The sequence below is a fragment of the Orbicella faveolata genome, unplaced genomic scaffold (assembly GCF_042242905.1).
Source record: "Orbicella faveolata isolate gen_17 unplaced genomic scaffold, um_ofav_v1 contig_27, whole genome shotgun sequence".
Taxonomy (NCBI): Eukaryota; Metazoa; Cnidaria; class Anthozoa; order Scleractinia; family Merulinidae; genus Orbicella; species Orbicella faveolata.
This window is the reverse complement of record NW_028301555.1, coordinates 466282-487500: the sequence shown is the minus strand read 5'-3', so window position 1 is coordinate 487500 and position 21219 is coordinate 466282. Positions and strand designations below refer to the sequence as shown.

Here is a 21219-nt window from a genome sequence, read left to right as displayed (position 1 = left end):
CTATTCCATTGCAGTCTTGACTGTCGATAAGGTACATTAACTCGTTTAACGAGCTCAGCTTACCTTCAGCGCCGAAAACTTCAATATCGAAATACACGTACAGTAGAAACAATTGCCATGGGGTCCTGGCAAACAGCTTTGAATTGGACGATGTTTTCGTGGCCTAGCTGTGACAACAACGTGGCCTCTTTGGCAAAAGCTTCAACAAAGTCCGCAGAGGGCGAGAGCAGTTTCCTCACTACGACGTCCACTGATTCGCGAGCGTTCTGGGAATATTTAGTTCTTAACCCTTTGGATACCAAACTTTAGCCAAAAAATACCGTTTTTAACCGTTTAGTCAGGTTTTTTAGCTGCCATGACGCTAAATAAGCCTTTTGCACTGGCTACCTTTTGCGTTGTATCTTCTTTCTGGTTGCCGTGAAAATTTGGATGTTAATTACGGGCGAAACCTAGAAATGGACCTTGATCAATCATAGGCGTAGTGGACCATTTTACCACCGTTTTTGCACCAAAACTGATAACGTTTTTCGATTTGCGACGTCGGAATGTCGTCGATATCTAAACCTGACCATTGTGCGGAAAGGCCTAGCCGTCACACGTGGTACAAAGAGCACGACCATTAAGTGGTCGTATATCGAGGCAAATTTTGCTCGTTAGAGACTAAGAACGGTCAATTGGACCGATTTATGGCGAAAAAGAAAGTTTTGGAGAAAATTTGTGCATTTCTTTAATACGGCATCAAATGAACCTTGTCCGATAACATCTTGTGTGCCAAGGTCATCCCACTTAAAATGTGCAAGACCTTGGAACTTAGCGACCTTTTTGCTTTCGAAAAGTAAATGGCAGAGGAACTTTAAATTCCTCTCCACCTCCACCATGCGCAAAGAGGGGTCTGGATTAGCAAGGAATCACTGATTATACTGAGCAAATTCCCGCCAAAATCTCTGACTAGGACAAAGGAATTTCTCTAGGAAGTATTGTGAAAAACTGGCATGAAACTCTAAATTCTCCTTACCACCGACGCGACGCCTTGAATCAAAACTTCCCCGAGCAGTTGGCAATTCGCCTGCGTCAATCATGCATTCATATGGTTCCCCAGGTCGCCCGCCATTCAATTTTTTTGTAACTAGAAAATTATTGTAATGGAGTTTGAAATTTCCTCTATGGAAGATAATCTATAGGTCTGTAAACTGACGCTGTAATAAACTTCAATAAATATCGGCAAAATTTTCAAAAAGTTAAACAACCTAGGGGTGTCAACAATTGAAATTGAACGTCTCACCAGGTATGTTTTAGCACAGTGAACGATGACAACCGATCTTGTCGCGACATCTTAGCGAAAGTGGTCACAAAGAACAAGTCCGGATAAAATGTAGGTTAAAATTTGTTCGTCAGCGAATAACAATCCCGTATTGTCGTTTTTCTTTCATCGACCAACGTGTGGAACAAAGTGACATATACATAAACCTGAGATATATATTCCGACAGATATAACCTGACAGATATACTCCCTGAGGAGATTAAGTTTTTAAACTTGACCTTGCGCGTTCCTGTAAAATGGCTAGATTGCGCAATGTCACAGGCAGTAATAACTACTAATAATAACTTTACCTGGTTTTTAAAAACATTTATTAAAAGGTATTTTATCCTGCGAAGAGGCGTTCTAGCGAGAGCGTGTGGAACGGACGAAAAGAAATATTTGGCGAGCGAAGGGAAGCCGAGCCAAGCGTTGCAATTTCCACTGGAAAAGTTGAAAATTTACAGAGTATGTAAATAACATGTAATTAACATGTAAATAATCAAAAAGAGACTGTAAAGAATAATTTACATGATTTTTCCCCTTTTACATGTTTTGGTGGTTTCATGTAAAAAACATGTAAATATTTCAAGTGAAACATGTAAATGAGGAAGAAAACACTGTAAATGCTTCAAAGCTAAGGGCTAAGATCATGTAAATAACATGTAAACTGTTCCTGCAAATACTGTAAATAGCCTGTAAATTTCTTGTGATTCAACCTGGAAACGCGTAAATAACACGTAAATTTAATACAGGGAGACTGCCAAAATACTGTAAATAACATGTAAATAAAAAAGGGGAGGCTGTAAACAACATGTAAATAGAAAAAGGGAGGCTGTAAATAACATGTAAATCGGAAAAGGGAGCCTGTAAATAACGTGTAAATCGAAAAAGGGAGCCTGTAAATAACATGGAAATCAAAAAAGAGAGCCTATAAAGAACATGTAAATCGAAAAAGGGAGCCTGTAAATAACATGTAAATCGAAAAAGGGAGCCTGTAAATAACATGTAAATCGAAAAAGGGAGCCTGTAAATAACATGGAAATCGGAAAAGGGAGCCTGTAAATAACATGTAAATCGGAAAAGGGGAGCCTGTAAATAACATGTAAATCGAAAAATGGAGCCTGTAAATAACATGTAAATCGAAAAAGAGAGCCTGTAAATAATCATGGAAATCGAGAAAGGGAACCTGTAAATAACATGGAAATCGAAAAAGGAAGCCTGTAAATAACCTCTAAATTAAAAAAGGGAGGCTGCAAATATCCTGGAAATTGAAAAAGGGAGCCTGTAAATAACCTGTAAATTGAAAAAGGGAGCCTGCAAATAACCTGTAAATTGAAAAAGGGAGCCTGTAAATAACATGTAGATCGAAAAAGGGAGCCTGTAAATAACCTGGAAATTGAAAAAGGGAGCCTGTAAATAACATAACTTGAAGAAAAATGCATAGAATGTACGGTTTTATTGTAATCAAATCTGTTGACCTTAATTACAATAGTAGAAAATATGCAAATTTATACAGAATCAGAAATTTATTGCAATCAGTACAAACTCAGTAAAATTCAAATAGTTTGTATATGCCATGAATAAGGTTTACAATGTATACATTACAACAAATAAAACATGTTTTCTTTCCTTTCTATCCATAACAAGACGACTTAAATGTAATTTTTTTGCATGGCCAAAATATTTCAAAATACCATGACTGAGCTCCTTTAACCGAATTCAAGCACTTTTCAAGACTACTAAAATTCAAGACCTTTTCAAGATTGTGCGAAACCATGTCATATTCAGCTCTATTTAATTCATAAATAATAAAATGATGAAAAACTATACTGTTGGCAGCTACAACTAGTAAAAATTTTGCAATTTAGGTGTATTACTAAATTAAAATTGTTTGCAAATGGATACCTGTCTTAAATTTATACTAAATACAAAGTCAAATGTAACAATGATAATACCTTTGTCATAAAATGAATGAATAAACTGTTTTTTCTTACTAAGTAATTAATGTAGGATTAAATTAGCTTGAATAATTATTATGAAAAATGTGGGAGGCACGATGGCCTCCTAGTTACATGTAGTGCACTCAACTCCTGATCACGTGGTCCGGGTTCAAGCCCTAGGTGGGTATATTCTGTTGTATTGTCGGGCAACACACTTTACTCTCAGTGCCTCTCCACCCAGGTGTATAAGTGGGTATCAGCAAATTTAATGGTGGGGTAACCCTACAATGGACTGGCATCTCATCCAGGGGGAGTAGAAATAGTCCTACTCGCTTCCTGCTACAGAAAGCGGGATAAGCTCCAGCCTGTTGGGCCACGTGGGTCGTATGCAGACTTACTGCATTATGAAAATTACTGCAATGTAAGTGTCAAGTATTGAGCAACTTTTTTCGTAGAGTGAATTGTTCTTTTGAAATAACAGAAAATGGGAAGAAAAAAACCACAAGATAGAGATTGACATTTTAAATTCATCATAAAAACATTCATGCCAAAGGAATACTACATTGCATAACATAAAACAAGGCTTCTGACATCTTTTAGGCTATGTTTACAAAGTCACAGTTTCCTTCTTTTTCCAAAACTGTACGGAATCCAAACAGTACAAACATTTTGCATCCCTGACAAAACATTCACTGTAAACAATATTCAGACTGGTGAAGATCCAAATTTTACTCTTTTTTTGTGATAAAACACTGTACTTAAAAAACAAAAAAAAACAAAACAAAAAACAATTCGTAGTTCCCATAACACAACATAAGTTAATAAATTGTTGTTCTGGTACTACACGTATGTAAACATAGCCTTTTCTTTTTACGATGAAATCTTGTAGCTGCTGTATTGAACAATAAGTATCAACCTACAGTCCAGCTCAGATATATCCGAACCAAAATATACGCGTAATGCGCGTCAGCCCAATACGCGTATACGCGTATGCATATACGCACGTACGCGTATGCATATACGCACATACGCGTATACAGCATATACGCGTATGCCTGATTAGTATGTATGAGCTAACCTATTCTTTCTTCTTTTCTTATCAGGTCATTGTTGTTTTCAATGGCTTGACAGCTTACCACAGAGCGAGAGAGCGTTTTCTTTATTTTGAATACGCGTATACAGTATACGCGCGTATGCCTACAGACTAAGCAAAATGTTAGCTGAAACTAACATTGTGCAATTGGGCACTTGACTGAAAATTAACTGACTGAATATTGATTAAAAGAGAGAGTATTTTGCCGTTAAATCAAAAATTTACTATTTTTTTTTTGTCAAATAGAACCGGGGATACACGCTTCAACAATCCCATCTTCATGGAGCAAACATCACAACCGAAAGATAACATCTTCTCGAAACTAAGTCTGAACACGGTCCAAGCAAGCGACTTGGAAACGTGTGCCGAAACACACAACTTTTCCTCGAAGAAATTAAAAATAACAAAATGTGAGCGGCGCACCATGGAATCTTCGATAAACAATTCTTTTGTCAGGAAGAGAGTAATTTACTATTTGAATGAACGGTTTGTGTCAGATACCGGAGATATCACTTTCTCGACAAGGTCGGAACGCTTCAAACAATAAACATCTCGCAAGCGACTTGCCGACGCATGCCGAAACACAGAACTGTTACTTGAGGAAAAAATAACTAAACGTGAGCAGCGCGCCATAGAAACTTTGAAAAACATTTCTTTGGCTAAAGAAAGAGCATTTTACCGTTTGAATGAACGATTTGTGTCAAATAGAACCGGAGATATCATTTTTTCGACAACGTCTTCGCAACGCTTCAGACAATGAACATCTCGCAATCGACTTGCCGACGTATGCCGAAACACAGAACTTTTCCTTGAAGAAAAAATAACTAAACGTGAGCAGCGCGCCATAGAAACTTTGATAAACAATTGTTTGGCTAAAGAAAGAGCATTTTACTGTTTGAATGAACGGTTTGTGTCAAATATAACCGGAGATATCATTTTTTCGACAATGTCTTCGGAACGCTTCAGACAATAAACATCTCGGAAACGACCTGACGACGCCTGCCGAACACACGACGTAAAAATAACTAAACTTGAGCAGTGTGCCATAGAAACCTTGATAAACAATTCTTTGGTAAAGGGAAGAGCATTTCACCGTTTGAATGAACGATTTGTGTCAAATGAAACTGGAGATATCATTTTTTCAACGAGGATCTTCAGACAATAAACGCTTCGCAAACAACTTGCCGACGCGTGCCGAAACACACAACTTTTCCTTGAAGAAAAAATAACTAAACGTGAGCGGCGCACCATAGAAACTTTGATAAACAATTTTTTCGTCAAGGAAAGAGTATTTTACCATTTGAATGCATGATCTGTGTCAAATATAACCGGAGATATCATTTTTTCGACTAGGATCTTCAGAACGCTAATTCAGACAATAAACATTTCGCAAACGACTTGCCGACACGTGCCGAAACACAGATCTTTACTTGTAAGAACATAAAGTTCACGTGTTAAAATGGGGAGTTCAAGCGACTGTATCAATTTTCTTCCCATTTTTAGTAGCTTAAGATCAAGTGTTGATAAACGGTAGTTTGTCGGTGAATTTGCGAAGTGATCGAAATATGATAGCTTTTATTGACCGGCTGACGTTTTAACAATATGCAAATTTCGCTTTGAAGCCATTTTCATTCTCAAGAAACATAATGTCCTTTGTTTGACTAACAATGCTTCACATAAAGAAACTTGTGGGAATGCATAACAAAGAGACATATACGCGCGTATATACGCGTATATGTGCGCGTATTGACATACGCGTATACGCAAAATACGCTCGTATGATACGCGTATGCGTAGTTCGCTTATATCTGAGCTGCACTGTAGCAATCTAAAATATTTAAATTTAATGCTAATTAACTAACACAGGTAGGTGATACTTCAAAGCATTAAAAATGTTTAAGGTGGTTGAATTTATGCCAAAAAGCTTCCAGAGCATATCAAAGTGTTGAAGGTCACCATGTTAGACTGTAATGCACCAGGGGTCCATTTCTCAAAGGTCCCAAAAAGTTTTTGCACCCAGAAAGCCATACCAAAATCTGAAATCTTATGCTCACAGAGCTGTTTTATTTGCTTATTCTCAATATGAACAGAGGTTTCCTTCACACAAGAAGTTCCAGGCATATACAGCTCTTAGTTTTTAGACAGCTCAATTAAAGATGGCTTTGTGGGCCCAAAAAGTTTCTGGGGCCTTCAAGAAATGGGCCTTGGACCCCTTATAGAGTCATAAGTACTGTAGACTTCTCAGTTGCTGCTTTTTTCCTGATCAAGCATCAAAGCCAAGGAGTATGCATGTATTGACCACTCTCAATTTTACTTCATCCTACAAGTAACATAAAACATTCGTTAAATAACATAAGTTATGTCTCTGTATGAATCAGCAAATTCTGTGTATGATATCAATCAGCGAATTTTACACTGGAGTTATTATTTTGTTTCTTATCATTCCAATTTATACTGTAGCCTTTGAAATCGGACTGTAGCCGGTCATGTTGACCGGCCAAAGTAATTTTAGCTCAGTCACATCTCGTTTCTGACTGGTCAAGATATTTATGAAAAAATCAAGTACACGTAATGTTAGACTAATTAAACCCACAAATATAATTTGTTTGTTCCAGTCACTGCTAGACCGTTTAAAAATTGGCTTAATATTTTCCTGAACGGATTTAACCCCAGTCGCTCGAATGGCATTCCTATCGATCTTGAACGCATCACAAACAGCAAGCGAATGGTCTTTAGCCGTTCGAACGGATATGCGTTGGTGTATATTTTCGTGAGAGGTCATAATAAAAAAGAGATTAAAACTCTCAGGTTTACAGTTGGGGATTTCATTGTTTATTCAAGAATGAACAACGTGACCGTCTCAACATGACATGACTGGTCAACATGACCGGCGAGTGAAGTTTTTGGCCGGTCAAGTCACCATTCTGGCCAGACATTGCCCGTTGACCGGCCATTATTTTGAGCCCTGAATATTCATCAATCAAACAGATCTTACATCTACATCTGTAGCTGCTGTGTGACAAAAACTTTGCACCTCTGATTGGAAGGCACTGAATGTCAGAGGATGTAGAAGAACTAAACTCAAAATCTGTGGCAGTAAATATTCAATGTTCACTATCTTCTACACTGTAATATTCATGCACAATAAATCAAACTCCTATCAAACAATGTTTAAATAATAAGTCAAGTTATTTGCAGGCACAATTTGATTGTTTCTTACATGTACTTATGCTCTATTGGTGGACAAAGGTACAGATGATGTCATAAACATTTGTTTTTGTTTCTTTGTTATGTATTACAAAGCAGATAGATTCCATGTTGTTGTGCATCTGTTCAGTAATAGATCACAGAAGACAACAAAATGTGGTAAGAACATCAGTGACACACTTGGCTAAAAAATTCACAGATTCTGTGACACACTCTGGCAATGGCTTATGTGAATATTTCTTGTTTTTACCACATTTTGATGTTATCTGTCATCTACTCAAGGCAGGAAAAAACCCAGGCCTGATTTCCTCAGCCAAGTAAATTTTGCTCTTGGGCAAGTGAAAATAGAAGTTCAGTGGCCCGGTGGGCAAGTGAAATTACAATGTAGCCTCAGTAGTCTTGTGAGTCTGACTAAAAATGCCAGCTTGATAAATGATAATTTCCAGTCATTCCATTTCAAAACTTAAGACCTAAAGATTAGTTAATTATTAGGCTGAAAGCAAGAATTAGTTAGGAATCTGAGTGTACTTTGCTCGCATTAAATTTTTGTCCTTTGATTTCCTTACTGGCCACCACATTGGCAACTAATATTTAAGTAGGGGCAAATGAAAACTAAAATTGACTGGCCCACTGGGCAAGTGACTTACAATTTTTTTTTCCTGCCCTGCTACTACTGAACAGATGCATGACACATGAAACCTACATGTATTATTTTGGTAAGAGCCCAATTTCGTACAAGTAAAATGTACAGCTGTAACAGGGCTCTAAAATGCTGTCTGGTCATCCCAGGGTAAGGCAATTGATTGAAATCGATCCATAAATTGATATAAATCAATAAGTTGAAATTAATGTAAGTGTTATCAGTGTCATCAATCAATTGAAAGAAATTCATACTCACATGCTAGAGAAGTTTCAAGTTATCAATTTGATTTTACTAGATTTATCAGTCATTAGAGAATCAATTGAAAGTTGGTCTCTCTTTGTTCGTTCACATAAACTGTAGAAAAACTGTGTCCCTCAACACAATGCTTGATTGTAACTTTTTTATGTAGATTTCAAAGGCACTACCAAAGACCCCCAAAACATAGTCCCGATACATGTATGCCAGCAAAATATTCTGTTTACAAGATACTATGTTATGTTTTTCTGCAATTGTATTCACGATTTCATATTTCACTTTATATCTTTTGTTCATTTCTTTCTTATTAAATGTTGCTTAAACGATAAACTAGTATCAGCAAAATCGATAATGCTTATTGAAAATTTGATCACAATCGATTACTCATGATGAATCCTTTTATTGATTTCTGATATCATTGACTAATCTCTATTGATTGTTATCGAATAATCGATTGACTATACTGTGTCATACAAGACAAGTAGATTTTCCTACCTGGGCAAGTTACTCCTCCTTTTTTTTCAAGTCCTGTGTAGTTTTCATGACAGTTTGAGGTACATGTATACCTCTTTATAAAGTATCTTAGTTTTTTTTTTTTTTTTTTTTTTGTGAAAGGAAATTCCACAACATGTAACTTACTATCAGTACCAGTGAGTGCAATGTCCATGTACAGTTGTGTATAACAGTATATTGTAACTTGCATGTGGGTACAACTGTAGACACTTGAGTAACTTCAGAATACTTACACTAGCATAAGAGAAATTTCTCTGCTGAAAATGGCACATTACATTTTAGCTTACTAGCATTCACATCAGAGGGCAACATAACCTTACAAGAGCATGCATCAGAAGGAATCATAACGTGCATATAAACCAATAACAAATGTCGCATGCTCTTCCTCTTTTATCGAGAACAGATAATAACAGATCATAAAGCTCTTTATGCACGGCAGGTAAACATCACCAAAGTCGATTACACAAACAATGTAACTTCTCGTTGATAATGACACATTCACAACCAAAGGCAAAACGAAATGCATCTTGACGTTACTTTACTCTACTCGTTCAATTTATGCAAAACTTGCTTACCTGTTGTTGTTGTTGCCTGTAATCGCTATCTTCAGCTTCTGGGTAACGGAAAACTTTGCCTTGAAACCGTGCACGGTGACGAAGCGAAGGTAGAGTGGATTTTGGCCCGCTAAAACAGAGCTCGAGTTCGATGCAAGTTCCAACGAACTGCCCAACATGGCGGGAGAACCGAGAGAACCTGGTACCTAACATGAAGACCGCTGATTCCCGCTTGTTGGAGATCGGGTACTCACAAGGCTGCTATATTTAACGCTCTAAATCGATGATATTTTGTTCATTCTAAGCGGTTCAGGGGCACAATTGTGACCTCGAACTTTCGTGATATGAGAAATTTAATGTCTGTTGTTTTCGGATTGTTAGAAAATGTCATTTTGGGTACAGAAAAAAAGTCAGCTATCATTTTCGGAAAGGCGATAAACCTAACGTTTTCGGGAAATGGACAAAAAAGCCCTAATAAGTTCGAGAATACTCAAGTTCCTCTAGAATAACCGAACAAATAAATCTTTTTTAGTGCAACCTAAAATTAACCTACAGAGCTTTGAAAGTACTCCAGATAGCCTAAAACAGCGTTCAAAAGCATTCGAGAGAAAACGGTCGTTGGGTGTCCCTGTCGGTTCCCTGCCTAACCTAACTCCGCGTCAGTCCAAACTCGGTCACCAGGGCTCTTTCCGTCTTGAACTCACACAACACGTGACGCTTTCATGGACCTTCATGAATAAACACGTACGTGTCCGAGAACTAATTTTTCTCTTTTCTAGAGACGCAAGCTTGGGACGCCTGCATGTGCAGTAACAATTCTAGTTTTATTTTGTCGTTGTGGGTGCGCGGAAAGTTCACAAGAAGACAGCTTAATGCGGTGTCGATCAATGCAGCGATTTAGTTTGGTGCATACCTTGTAACCCAACATCAATTTAAAGCACACTATTGCACACACTTGGACTTTAGAGAAGTTCAAATGCTTCAACGTAAAAGGTTTACGGAGCTTTACGGCGGTGTTACACTTTAACTTTACGCGCCTTCAAAAGGTCCCATTTATATGTTCTCGGTTACCCCCCCCCCCCCCCCTCCTTTCCCTAACCGTTTACAAGAGGATCGCGAACCTCTCGGTAACTTGGAATTTACATCATTTGAACAGTCTCCGTTGGTTGAACCGTTACACCAGAGTTACATTAAATAAGCCCACTTTTCCATTACATGGTTTTTGCAGGGTTTAAGCAGGCCTTCTCTTAAATTTAGATCTTTTTTTTCTAAGGGTATCCATTTTACATTAAGGTGATCTTTACAGGTTTTCGAAAAGCCCCCATTATCTCATTTAAATTGTTTTCACAGCCTTTGCAAGGTCCCCTTTTTAATTTACATGTTTTAACAGGCTATTTAGAGCCCCCCACCGCACCCGTGAAACTTCTAGGTTTTCCATTTACATGGTTTTTACATGTTTCTTACAGGCTCCCTTTCTTTCATTTACATTTTTTTTACATGTTTCTTACAGGCCCCCTTTTTTTCATTTACATGGTTTTTACATGTTTCTTAAAGGCCCCCTTTTTTCATTTACATGGTTTTTACATGTTTCTTACAGGCCCCCTTTTTTCATTTACATGATTTTTACAGAGTTACAAACATAACATTTCCAGACTTTTTACAGCATTCGGTTGAATTATTTACACGTTTCTCACATGGTTTAGCAAAGCAATTTACATGTTTTTTACAAAGGCAGATACTGTAAAAGTGCGTAAAATATTCTACAGGTTTTTACATGTTCTTCAAATGATCATTGTCGACAAAGACAATGTAAATCACTATTTACAGAACATTTACATGCTGTACTAAAAGCTGTAAATTTCCTGTAATTTTATTTTACAAAACCCTAACATGTAAATTGTAATTTACAAAGAATGTAAATCAAGATTTACATACTGTAAATTAAAATTGACATGTGCATGGAAATTTTCAACTTTTCCAGTGTTCGTTTCGCAAATTTCCCACTTGAGAGCATGTTCACAGGCCATAAGCATTGAAAATTTCTCATTTTAAAGATTCCAACTCTTAAAGGTTCTCCGTTTTAATGATTCCCGCTTTTAAAGATTACCGCTTTTAATGATTCCCGCTTTTAATGATTCCCGCTTTTGAAGATTCCCGCTTTTAAAGATTCCCCATTTTAAAGATTCCCGCTTTTAAAGATTCCCCGTTTTAAATTTTAAAGATTCCCGCTTTTAAAGATTCCCCGTTTTAAAGATTCCCGCTTTTAAAGATTCCCGCTTTTAGAGATCCCCCCTTTTAGAGATTCCCCCTTTTAGAGATTCCCTCTTTTAGAGATTTCCCCTTTTAGAGATTCCCCCTTTTAGAGATTCCCCCTTTTAGAGATTCCCCCTTTTAGAGATTTCCTCTTTTAGAGATTCCCCCTTTTAGAGATTCCCCCTTTTAGAGATTCCCCCTTTTAAAGATTCCCTCTTTTAGAGATTCCCCCTTTTAGAGATTCCCCCTTTTAGAGATTCCCCCTTTTAGAGATCCCCCTTTTAGAGATTCCCCCTTTTAGAGACTCCCCTTTCAGAGATTCCCTCTTTTAGAGATTCCCCTTTTAGAGATTCCCCCTTTTAGAGATTCCCCCTTTTAGAGATTCCCCCCTTTAGAGATTCCCCCTTCCCCGTTCTCCGTTCCCCGTTCCCCGTTCCTCGATTCCTCGTTCCCCGTTTTAGAGATAGCCTTCTAGAAACGCGGGGATTTCGTCAATCGAAATGAAGTAATCAGGAAAACTAGAGGATTTCGTTCATTAAAGGAAAAAAAACAGCATTTTTTGTAATCGAAGGAAGTTTGCTGAATAAACCAACACCAGATCTAGAGATGGCTTATAAACACCTATTTAGAACCTCTCACTTCAAGAGGTTCAAATCTAAACGCGATTACTCACATCTTTAGCAAGGCAGCGCGAGATGGGACTGGAGTTGTCGCTTAACTATACGCTTAGCGTTAATTGGCTTTACTTCAACACCAGGGAAAATATTTCACGTGCCCTGTTTATACGCTTAAGACATTAAGAGTGACTTCCTGTAAAGACTACGGATAGGTGTGCAAAATGCAAAAATCAAATTCCCTCAAACTTTTTCACAAGAAAGCCCTCTGGAAACTATTTAAGAAAATACATTTTTTAGTTCGTTTGGATTTATATTTTTCAAGTAAAGCGATTTTTTAATTTTCACCCTTGGAGAAGCCCTCGAACCACTGAAAAATGTGCTTCGTATTTGCGACTCGTGTAAGAAAACTAAAACAAATATCAACTCTATTTCGATATTAAACAGTTCAATGACCCTTCATTTACAAAGCACCGTTATTAGAATTGGAAAAGATTCAAACCTGAATTTTTGTAAAAAAAATTCAAATTTACCCTCCTAAACAATATTATCAGAAAGCTCGATTTTGGCAAATTTTAACGGCAAAACTCCCTACCTGGTACATGGATTCCGCTCTAGAGATGATATTCTATAGAAAGAGTAAGGCTTCCTCTATCGTTCTGTGAAATAAAATTTTGGGGCAACTTAAACTGCGAATTTAGACGACCGAAAATATTCACGGTACTCGCTTGAAGTTTATGACCTTTGAACTTACAGTTGTCTTCATGAATACAAGAGATAACCTAAACAACAGTTGAAATTTTAGCCTGAATGCGACCCTTTCCCCCATTTAAATGATTTGTAGTTATTCTTTATCTTCTGTGGGTAATTTTATCGAAAGTAATATTTTTTAACGCTGAAAAGGAGTTCTAACTTGTTTTTGAGTGCGTGCGTATTTGTTTACTGAAGCGGAAATTTGTGGATATTAAATTTATTCCATTTAAGTTCTATTTCGTGTGCTGCAAGGCGTTTCGTTAAAAAAAATGGTATTGCCAAGTAGAAGGTTCTCTTCTCAGATTTTAAAATAACATATGGTTTTTGACTTACCGTCCACATGCATGGCTTGATTTACTCAGCAGCGTTACACCGGGGTGTGATAGCACTAAGATGGCGTAACGATAACTGACAAATCGCTTTTTGCAAATCGAATTCATCAAAATATATTTATTATATCTTTTGACATCATAATTCTTCGAGACTACTTGATAAAGACTCTTGTGAAAAAAGTCTACAAAATTTTGAAACTCTCATTACGGTGAAATGAAGAACCTGGATCTACTATTTTTATGCCGTGGTCGTGTGATCCTCGAGTGTGGTATCACATGACAATAATATAACAGCTAAAAAATGGCCACCTGCAGTTATTCTCAAATCGTCGGTGGCATCTGCGTCACGTGCGGTCCTAGGGTTTCGAATCCCGTACATGTTCAATTTGTTAAAATTGGATAATGTGGCAAAGATATTCGAGGTGTGTTCAGGAACGGCGGAGGTCTGGGTATCTGTACTTGTTTCTAACGAATATCCCTCCTCGTTTGTACAGAAGATCACAAAGGCACGAACAACCCCAAGAAGAGAGCTCGAAGCGGAATTTAAATCCACCGCTGTTTTACCTTATGTCCAAGGAGTTTCGGAGTCTCTCCGCCGCTGCCTAGAACAACAAGGCATTCGCACCGTCTTCAAGTCCGATACGACACTTCGGTCACACTTAGTGCCACCAAAGGACACCGTCAACCCGGCTAAGCAAGATGGTGTTGTCTACAGGATTCCCTGTGAGTGCGGCAAAGCCTACATCGGGGAAACAGGGAGATCTATGCAGGAGAGGATCAAAGAACACGACAGGGATATACGACTCGCTCGTACCCAGACCTCCGCCGTTTCTGAACACACCCACGAGACCGGCCACTATCCTATCTGGAATGAGGTCAAGTTTATTTATCGCGATCCTCACTGTTAGACACGTAGGGTCAAGGAAGCTATTCACATAAGACTTGACCCTAATAACATCAACAGGGACAATGGAATTGAAATTCCTGAAGCATGGATGCCCACGATCAAAAAACACAACAACAGGAGAACAGTACAACAGCAGACCACTGAGGGAACAGCTACTCGTCGGAACAATGGAACAATAGGAGGATCGAAATGCACCAATCACAGCCGACCTTTGTGATATAAATGATACCGTGCAATCAGTCGACCTTATCGCCTGAAGAAGACTAGCAGTAAGCAGTCGAAACGTCGCGATCTACATTTCAAGTGACCACATCGTGAGACAAACGATAATACACTTTATTATGAGAGCCTACAGGCAACGAAATTTGTGTCTGAGGGTGGAGTCTTCTCGACTGAACCAGATTTATCCCACGATCCCCTTTCTGGTTCTTCTCATGTTGTATCCATTGCTCTGAACAGGAACAGTTCTTTTTGTTGCTACGCCACCTTATCCCCCATAGGTCCCGATGACGAGGACATACTGTTGTGTTCAAAATACCTTCATCCACGTCAAAACAACCTTGTAAAGAAAATGTGTGATATGCGTTTACTGGAAGTTTAGTTTAACGGTAAGGGTTTCGAAAAACCATGCGACAGCAACCTAACCCCGGGGATGTAAGCCCTTGGATAACATTGAGAAAGGCATGACAGAAAATGTCACGCAGTATTATAGGACTCCGCTTTCTTACGCATTTTAAATGATACGTGAGAATGTTTCGGCGTCGGCCGGGCCCCAATATAACTCAAGAGACTATAGTCTCAAGATACTATTACGCTTTTGCACGGTCAGCTACACTGAAAGAGTGCCGTTAGATTTTGATTTCGCGTATCATGAAATCACGCCTTATTGGGCCTCATGGTGATTGTCTGTTACCGTAGCATTCAGTATTTTCTCGATAATCTTTCGCGATATTCTCGATCTAAAGAGAAAACTGAATTACGAATACACTGACCTGCTCTAGCCAACAGTAGCCTTGCTTCGTCCGGAGAAGAATCGCTCACATCAATAGCCTTCAAATCACTTTGAATGTCTTTGTCACATTTTCGAATTAAAACACATTGAACATGTCCGGGATTCGTGACACTAGGACCGCACGTGCCCCCAACGATTTGATAATAACTGCAGGTGGCCATTTCGTAGTTGTTATTGTCATGTGATACCACACTCGAGGATCACACGACCGTGGCAAAAAAATAGTAGATCCGGTTTTTTTTTTTTTTCTCACAGCAATGAGAGTTTCAAAATTTGCAGACTTATTTCACAAGAGTCTTTATCAAGTAGTCTCAAAGAAAGATGTTATATATACATACTTTTTGATGAATTCGATTCGCGAAAAGCGATTTGTCAATTATCGTCACGCCATCTCACCGCTATCACACCCGGTGTAACGCTGCTGAGTAAATCAAGCCATGCATGTGGACGGTAAGTCAAAAGTTATATGTTGCTTTAATATCTGAGAAGAAAACCTACTTGACAATACCATTTTGTTTTAATGAGAACACGAAACGCCTTGCAGCACACGAAATAGAACTTAAATGGAATAAATTTAATATCCACAAATTGCCGCTTCAGTAAACAAATACACACGTACTCATAAACAAGTTAGAACTCCTTTTCAGCGTAAAAAAAATATCTTTTTCGATAAAATTGCCTACAGAAGATAAAAAATAACTATAAATCATTTAAATGGGAGAAAGGGTCGCATTCAGGCTAAAATTTCAACTGTTGTATAGGTTATCTCTTGTATTCATGAAGATAACTGTAAGTTCAAAGGTCATAAACTTCAGGCGAATACCGTAAATATTTTCCGTCGTCTAAATTCGTAGTTTGAGTTGCCCCGAAATTTTATTTCACAGAACAATAGGGGAAGCCTTACTCTTTCTATAGAATACCATCTTTACAGCGGAATCCATGTACCAGGTAGGGGGTTTTGCTGTTGAAATTTGCCAAAATCGAGCTTTCTTATAATGCTGTTTAGGAGGGTAAATTTGAAAAATTTTTAAAAATTCAGGTTTGAATCTTTTCCAATTCTAATAACGGTACTTTGTAAAGGAAGGGTCATTGAATTGTGTAATATCGAAATAGTTTTGATAATTGTTTTAGTTTTCTTGCACGAGTCGCAAATACGAAGCACATTTTTCAGTGGTTCGAGGGCTTTTCCATGGGTGAAAATTAAAAAAATCCCTTCACTTGAAGAATATAAATTCAAACGAACTAAAAGTTGTATTTTCCTAAATAGTTTCCAGAGGGCTTTCTTGTGAAAAAGTTTGAGGGAATTCGATTTTTGCATTTTGCACACCTATCCGTAGTATTTACAGGAAGTCACTCTTAAGTGTCATTATCGGAGAAAACCGGGCAGTACCAAAAGAGGTCGACCGTTTACCTTCATCTTTTCACAGTACAAAAGCTATCCGAAAAGATTAACAACCATGACATTTGCCGAGGTAGGCGTTCGTTTTTCTTCGAGATATTACCACATCATGATTTTGTGCTCTCAAGCGGTCGAAAATGGCCGAAATTTCGGGCAACTTTAGGTCAGCCTAAAAGATACTTCTTACAAATTCCAGAAACTCTTATTTTCGTGCGATAATATTTGTCCCTTTATTAGTTGACTGAGATATATTTGAGGTCTTTCGCTTTAATTCTACGGTTTTTACGAGGTACCAAATATCACCGCCGAATCAGTTATGAGAGTGACTCAAATTTTAGCCATTTTCAGCGAGTCGTTTTTCAAAAGTGCGGCAGTTTATTTCCACAAATTTGTCTCTTGCATTGTTATCAATATCCGGTTGAGTTAAAATTGGTATCTACAGGCAAATCAGAGTAATTGGTCTCGCAAAGTCCAAAAAAAATCATTAGTCAGAAATATTTCCCGCCAAATATTTAGCAAAGAATGTTACCTTATTCCGACTTTCTGCGATTTTATCCATGATTTACTGAAAGATCTGCAAAAAAATAGTCAGCTGGACTGCAGAAGAGAATTTTTAAGCTGTGACATCGTCGTCAACTTAAGTAAACATTACAAACTCGCCAAATCCTTACCACTGCCTGGGCTAAATTTTCCCGCGAAAATTCTATTTTTAACGTCACGCTGCATGGAAAAACAAAGTGGATCCTCAGTTCGATGGTCTTTTTTACTGTTGTGTAGAACAAACTGCAAGTTAATAGTGAACGAACCTTTACCCTAAATTTAATTTTGGGACTTCTTCAAACCTCTTGTTTACATCTATTTCTCGTTTTTGAAAGGCGTGACGCGTTACAGATTCAAAGGTCAGACGACTGGACTTCGAAATGTCGATCTTACTTAAAGGCTTTTCTTTCGGTTCAGAAAAATCGCTTGGCATTGCGAGTGGCGGGTCACTTTTCCTTCAATTATCAGCGTGCAAACAAGAGGGTCGAGGAAAGACGTCAGAGGTGGTGTCTATTTGGCGCAGCCAAATGTGAACAACGAGGAAATACAGGTTACGACAAAACTGCGCTGCTATCCGGCCTACGAAATGATCATAAAGGACAGACGACTGGAATAAACATCTCAATACGTGTAATCGTTGCTAGGTCAGGATTCTTAGCGGAAATCTTCCTTGCCTTCCTTATTGTCGTTTGTATTGTCGCAGGTTTGGACGCCGTCTTGTGTTCCGCTTCATTTCCTTCCTCTATTACCTCGTTCACCCAATAGACCAATTTCGATATATTAAAATTCAGCCTAAAAAAATAGACCTCAGCACGAGGCTCCGGGGAATAATCTCCACAAACTCTGCAGTTATTCCCCGGAGCCTCGTATTGAGGTCCATTGTTTTAGGCTGAATTTTAATATATCGAAATTGGTCTATTGGCGCCGCAGGTTACTAGTACACCGTGTTGGTGTCCGCTCTGAAATTAAACGTCACTTTCAACAACAGTAATTTAATGTTGCTCTTGTCAAAATCACCACAAAACCTCCACAATGCAACGAAATTACATCCAAATTAGTATTGATAATTTCTTGTTAATGTTACTGCTGTTAAAGACAACCAGGGGACAACTATTTAAAGTTCGTGGAGAGCGAGATTGCATGTTTGCGATCCATGACAGTAAATGGAATTACATTTTGCGCGCAACTGAGATGCTCTGAAGATTAATTGAGATAGTTTTGAGGTGGTTTATAAAAAAAAAATCTTGCGGAGGCAAATTAATTTTCATTAACCCGGCCAAAATGTGGTTGTATCCGTGTTAAGAGAAATGGGATGGTAATGAAAGAATATCTACAAAAACAAGATGGCTCAAATAATCTGAATGTTAAAAAGAAAAAGAAATAATGACATGGATTGTTAAAAAAGAAACGATATTTGTCCAGACAGTAGTGTGTATATCCTTCCTACCCCATTCAAGGAGGGTGCACAGGTGGAACTATGAGGCCGTGAAGAAGTACCATTGCATAGTGGCAACGGAGAAGGGACTCCCCCTCCCCCCTCCTCTTCCATCTCACCACCACTAACACGCTGTTTGCAAGAAGGTGGAAGAAAAATCTGCTGTCCTAGACGACATTTCAATTTGATTTAGTTTTCTGAGAACTCATTAAATAAAGTTGTTTTTATTTTTTGACATTTACATGTAAACCAGCTGAGTGGGTTCCGAGATTGAAAACTCAGAGCCGTAAAACTGAGACCCTCGAAAACGAAAACTCAGACCCGAAAAAGTCAGACTCTCTGTGCGTCTCGAAAACTCAGGCTCGAAAAATATCGCAACTTCTTTTCTCAGCGTGTTTACTGCGGATTGCTTCAAGACATCTTATTTGCTGTTCGTCCATACAATGTCATTGGCACAATCTGCAGAGAGAGGGACAAAAATAAGCCCACGGTGGTAGATTCCTCTGCTCGGTTCACGAAAATAATACCCAGCATTCGTATATTTTTTTGGGTTGCTTTATAAGTATAAACCAGATTGATGAAATATATTTTATACTTAAAAGCCATTTAAATTCCAAGATTAGTGACAATGGCTCGAGGTGCATTGCGTGACAGTTTCGGATATCATATTCTACGGATCCTTATGCTTCGGTTAATTCTGCTAAATAAAGAAGAGTTTTGCGGGTCTGGGTTTTCGAGACACCTTAAGACACCTTTGAATCAGCAAAAAATTACCTCAAGCTTCATAGCAAGTGGTCGTAAGTCAATTCCATGCACGCGGTAATAAAGGAAGGAAATGAAACGGAAAACAAGACGGTGTACTAACCTGCGACGATACAAACGACAATGATAGTGAGAAAGATTTTCGCTGGCAATCCTGGAGACCTAGCGACAATTTCATGTATTGAGACGTTTATTCCAGTTGTCTGTCCTTTTTGATCATTTCGTAGGCCGGATAGCAGCGCAGATTTGTCGTAACCTGTATTTCCTCATTGTTTACATTCGGCTGCGCCAAATAGACACCACCTCTGACGTCTGTACTCGACCGTCTTGTTTACACGCTAATAATTGAAGAAAAACTGACCCGCCACCCGCAATGCTGGGCGATTTTTTTTTCTGATCTGAAAGAACAGTTGATGTTTTCAAAAACAAGGAGAAGCCTTCAAGTAAGATCGACATTTCGAAGTCTTACCTTTAAATCTGTAACGCGTCACGCCATCCGAAAACGAGAAATAGATGTAAACAAAGGGTTTGCAGAAGTCCCAAAATTAAATTTAGGGTAAAGGTTCGCTCACTATTAGCTTGCAGTTTGTTCTACACAACAGCAAAAAAGACCATCGAACTGACGATCCACTTTGTTTTTCCATGCGGCGTGACGTTAAAAATAGAATTTTCGCGGGAAAATTTAGCCCAGGCAGTGGTAAGGATTTGGCGAGTTTGAAATATTTACTTAAGTTAACAAAGATGTCACAGCTTAAAAATTCTCTTCTGCAGTCGAGCTAACTAATTTTTGCAGATCTTTCATTAAATCATGAGTAACAATCGCAGAAAGTTGGAATGAGGTGATATTTTTCGCTAAATATTTGTGGGAAATATTTCTGACTAATGATTTTTTTTGGACTTTGCGAGACCAATTACTCCGATTTGCTTGTAGATACCAATTTTAGCTCAACCGGATATTGATAACAATGCAAGAGACTATCACAAAATTGTTTTTTTGTGGAAATAAACTGCCGCACTTTTGAAAAACGACTCGCTGAAAATGGCTAAAATTTGAGTCACTCTCAACTGATTCGGGGGCAATATTTGGCACCTCGTAAAAACCGTAGAATTAAAGCGAAAGACCTCAAATATATCTCAGTCAACTAATAAAGGGACAAATATTATCGCACGAAAATAAGAGTTTCTGGAATTTGTAAGAAGTATCTTTTAGGCTGACCTAAAGTTGCCCGAAATTTCGGTCATTTTCGACCGCTTGAGAGCACAAAATCATGATGTGGTGATATCTCAAAGAAAAACGAACGCCTACCTCGGCAAATGCCATGGTTGTTAATCTTTTCGGATAGCTTTTGTACTGTGAAAAGATGAAGGTAAACGGCCGACCTCGATCTTTTGGTACTGCCCGGTTTTCTCTGACAATGACACTTAATCAGTCAAAAGCTAAACATTTTTAAACAAAAAGTGGAAAAAAAAAATTTAAACAATGATAAAACTACCCGGCTCGGGATGAGCATATCAATTTATTGGCCCCCGTCCAAATTTACAGCATGAAGAGAAGGTCTTATTGTTGTTAACAAAAGATCATCATTTCGCCGTATACTGAGATGATCATCATTATCTTTAAGCCTGGCTTTCTTCTGGGAGAATAGTTTACTGAGATTAAGTCCCCTAAATAGAAGTTATAACGGTAAAAGAAAACGGGACGAGGAA

At 38.2% G+C, this 21219-nt stretch overlaps 1 long non-coding RNA gene and 1 pseudogene across 1 annotated transcript; one reads left to right on the top strand and one right to left on the bottom strand.

Annotated features, from left to right (window-relative positions):
• Positions 1 to 2737: 2737 nt before the first annotated feature.
• LOC149107008 (uncharacterized) lies at positions 2738 to 9759 on the bottom strand. Its single transcript, XR_016209485.1, has 2 exons — positions 9527 to 9759; positions 2738 to 6653 (listed from the first exon to the last, which is right to left on the bottom strand). It is a non-coding gene; the product is annotated as an uncharacterized LOC149107008 (long non-coding RNA).
• Positions 9760 to 13568: 3809 nt separating this feature from the next.
• LOC149107007 (uncharacterized) lies at positions 13569 to 14919 on the top strand (annotated as a pseudogene).
• Positions 14920 to 21219: the final 6300 nt, after the last annotated feature.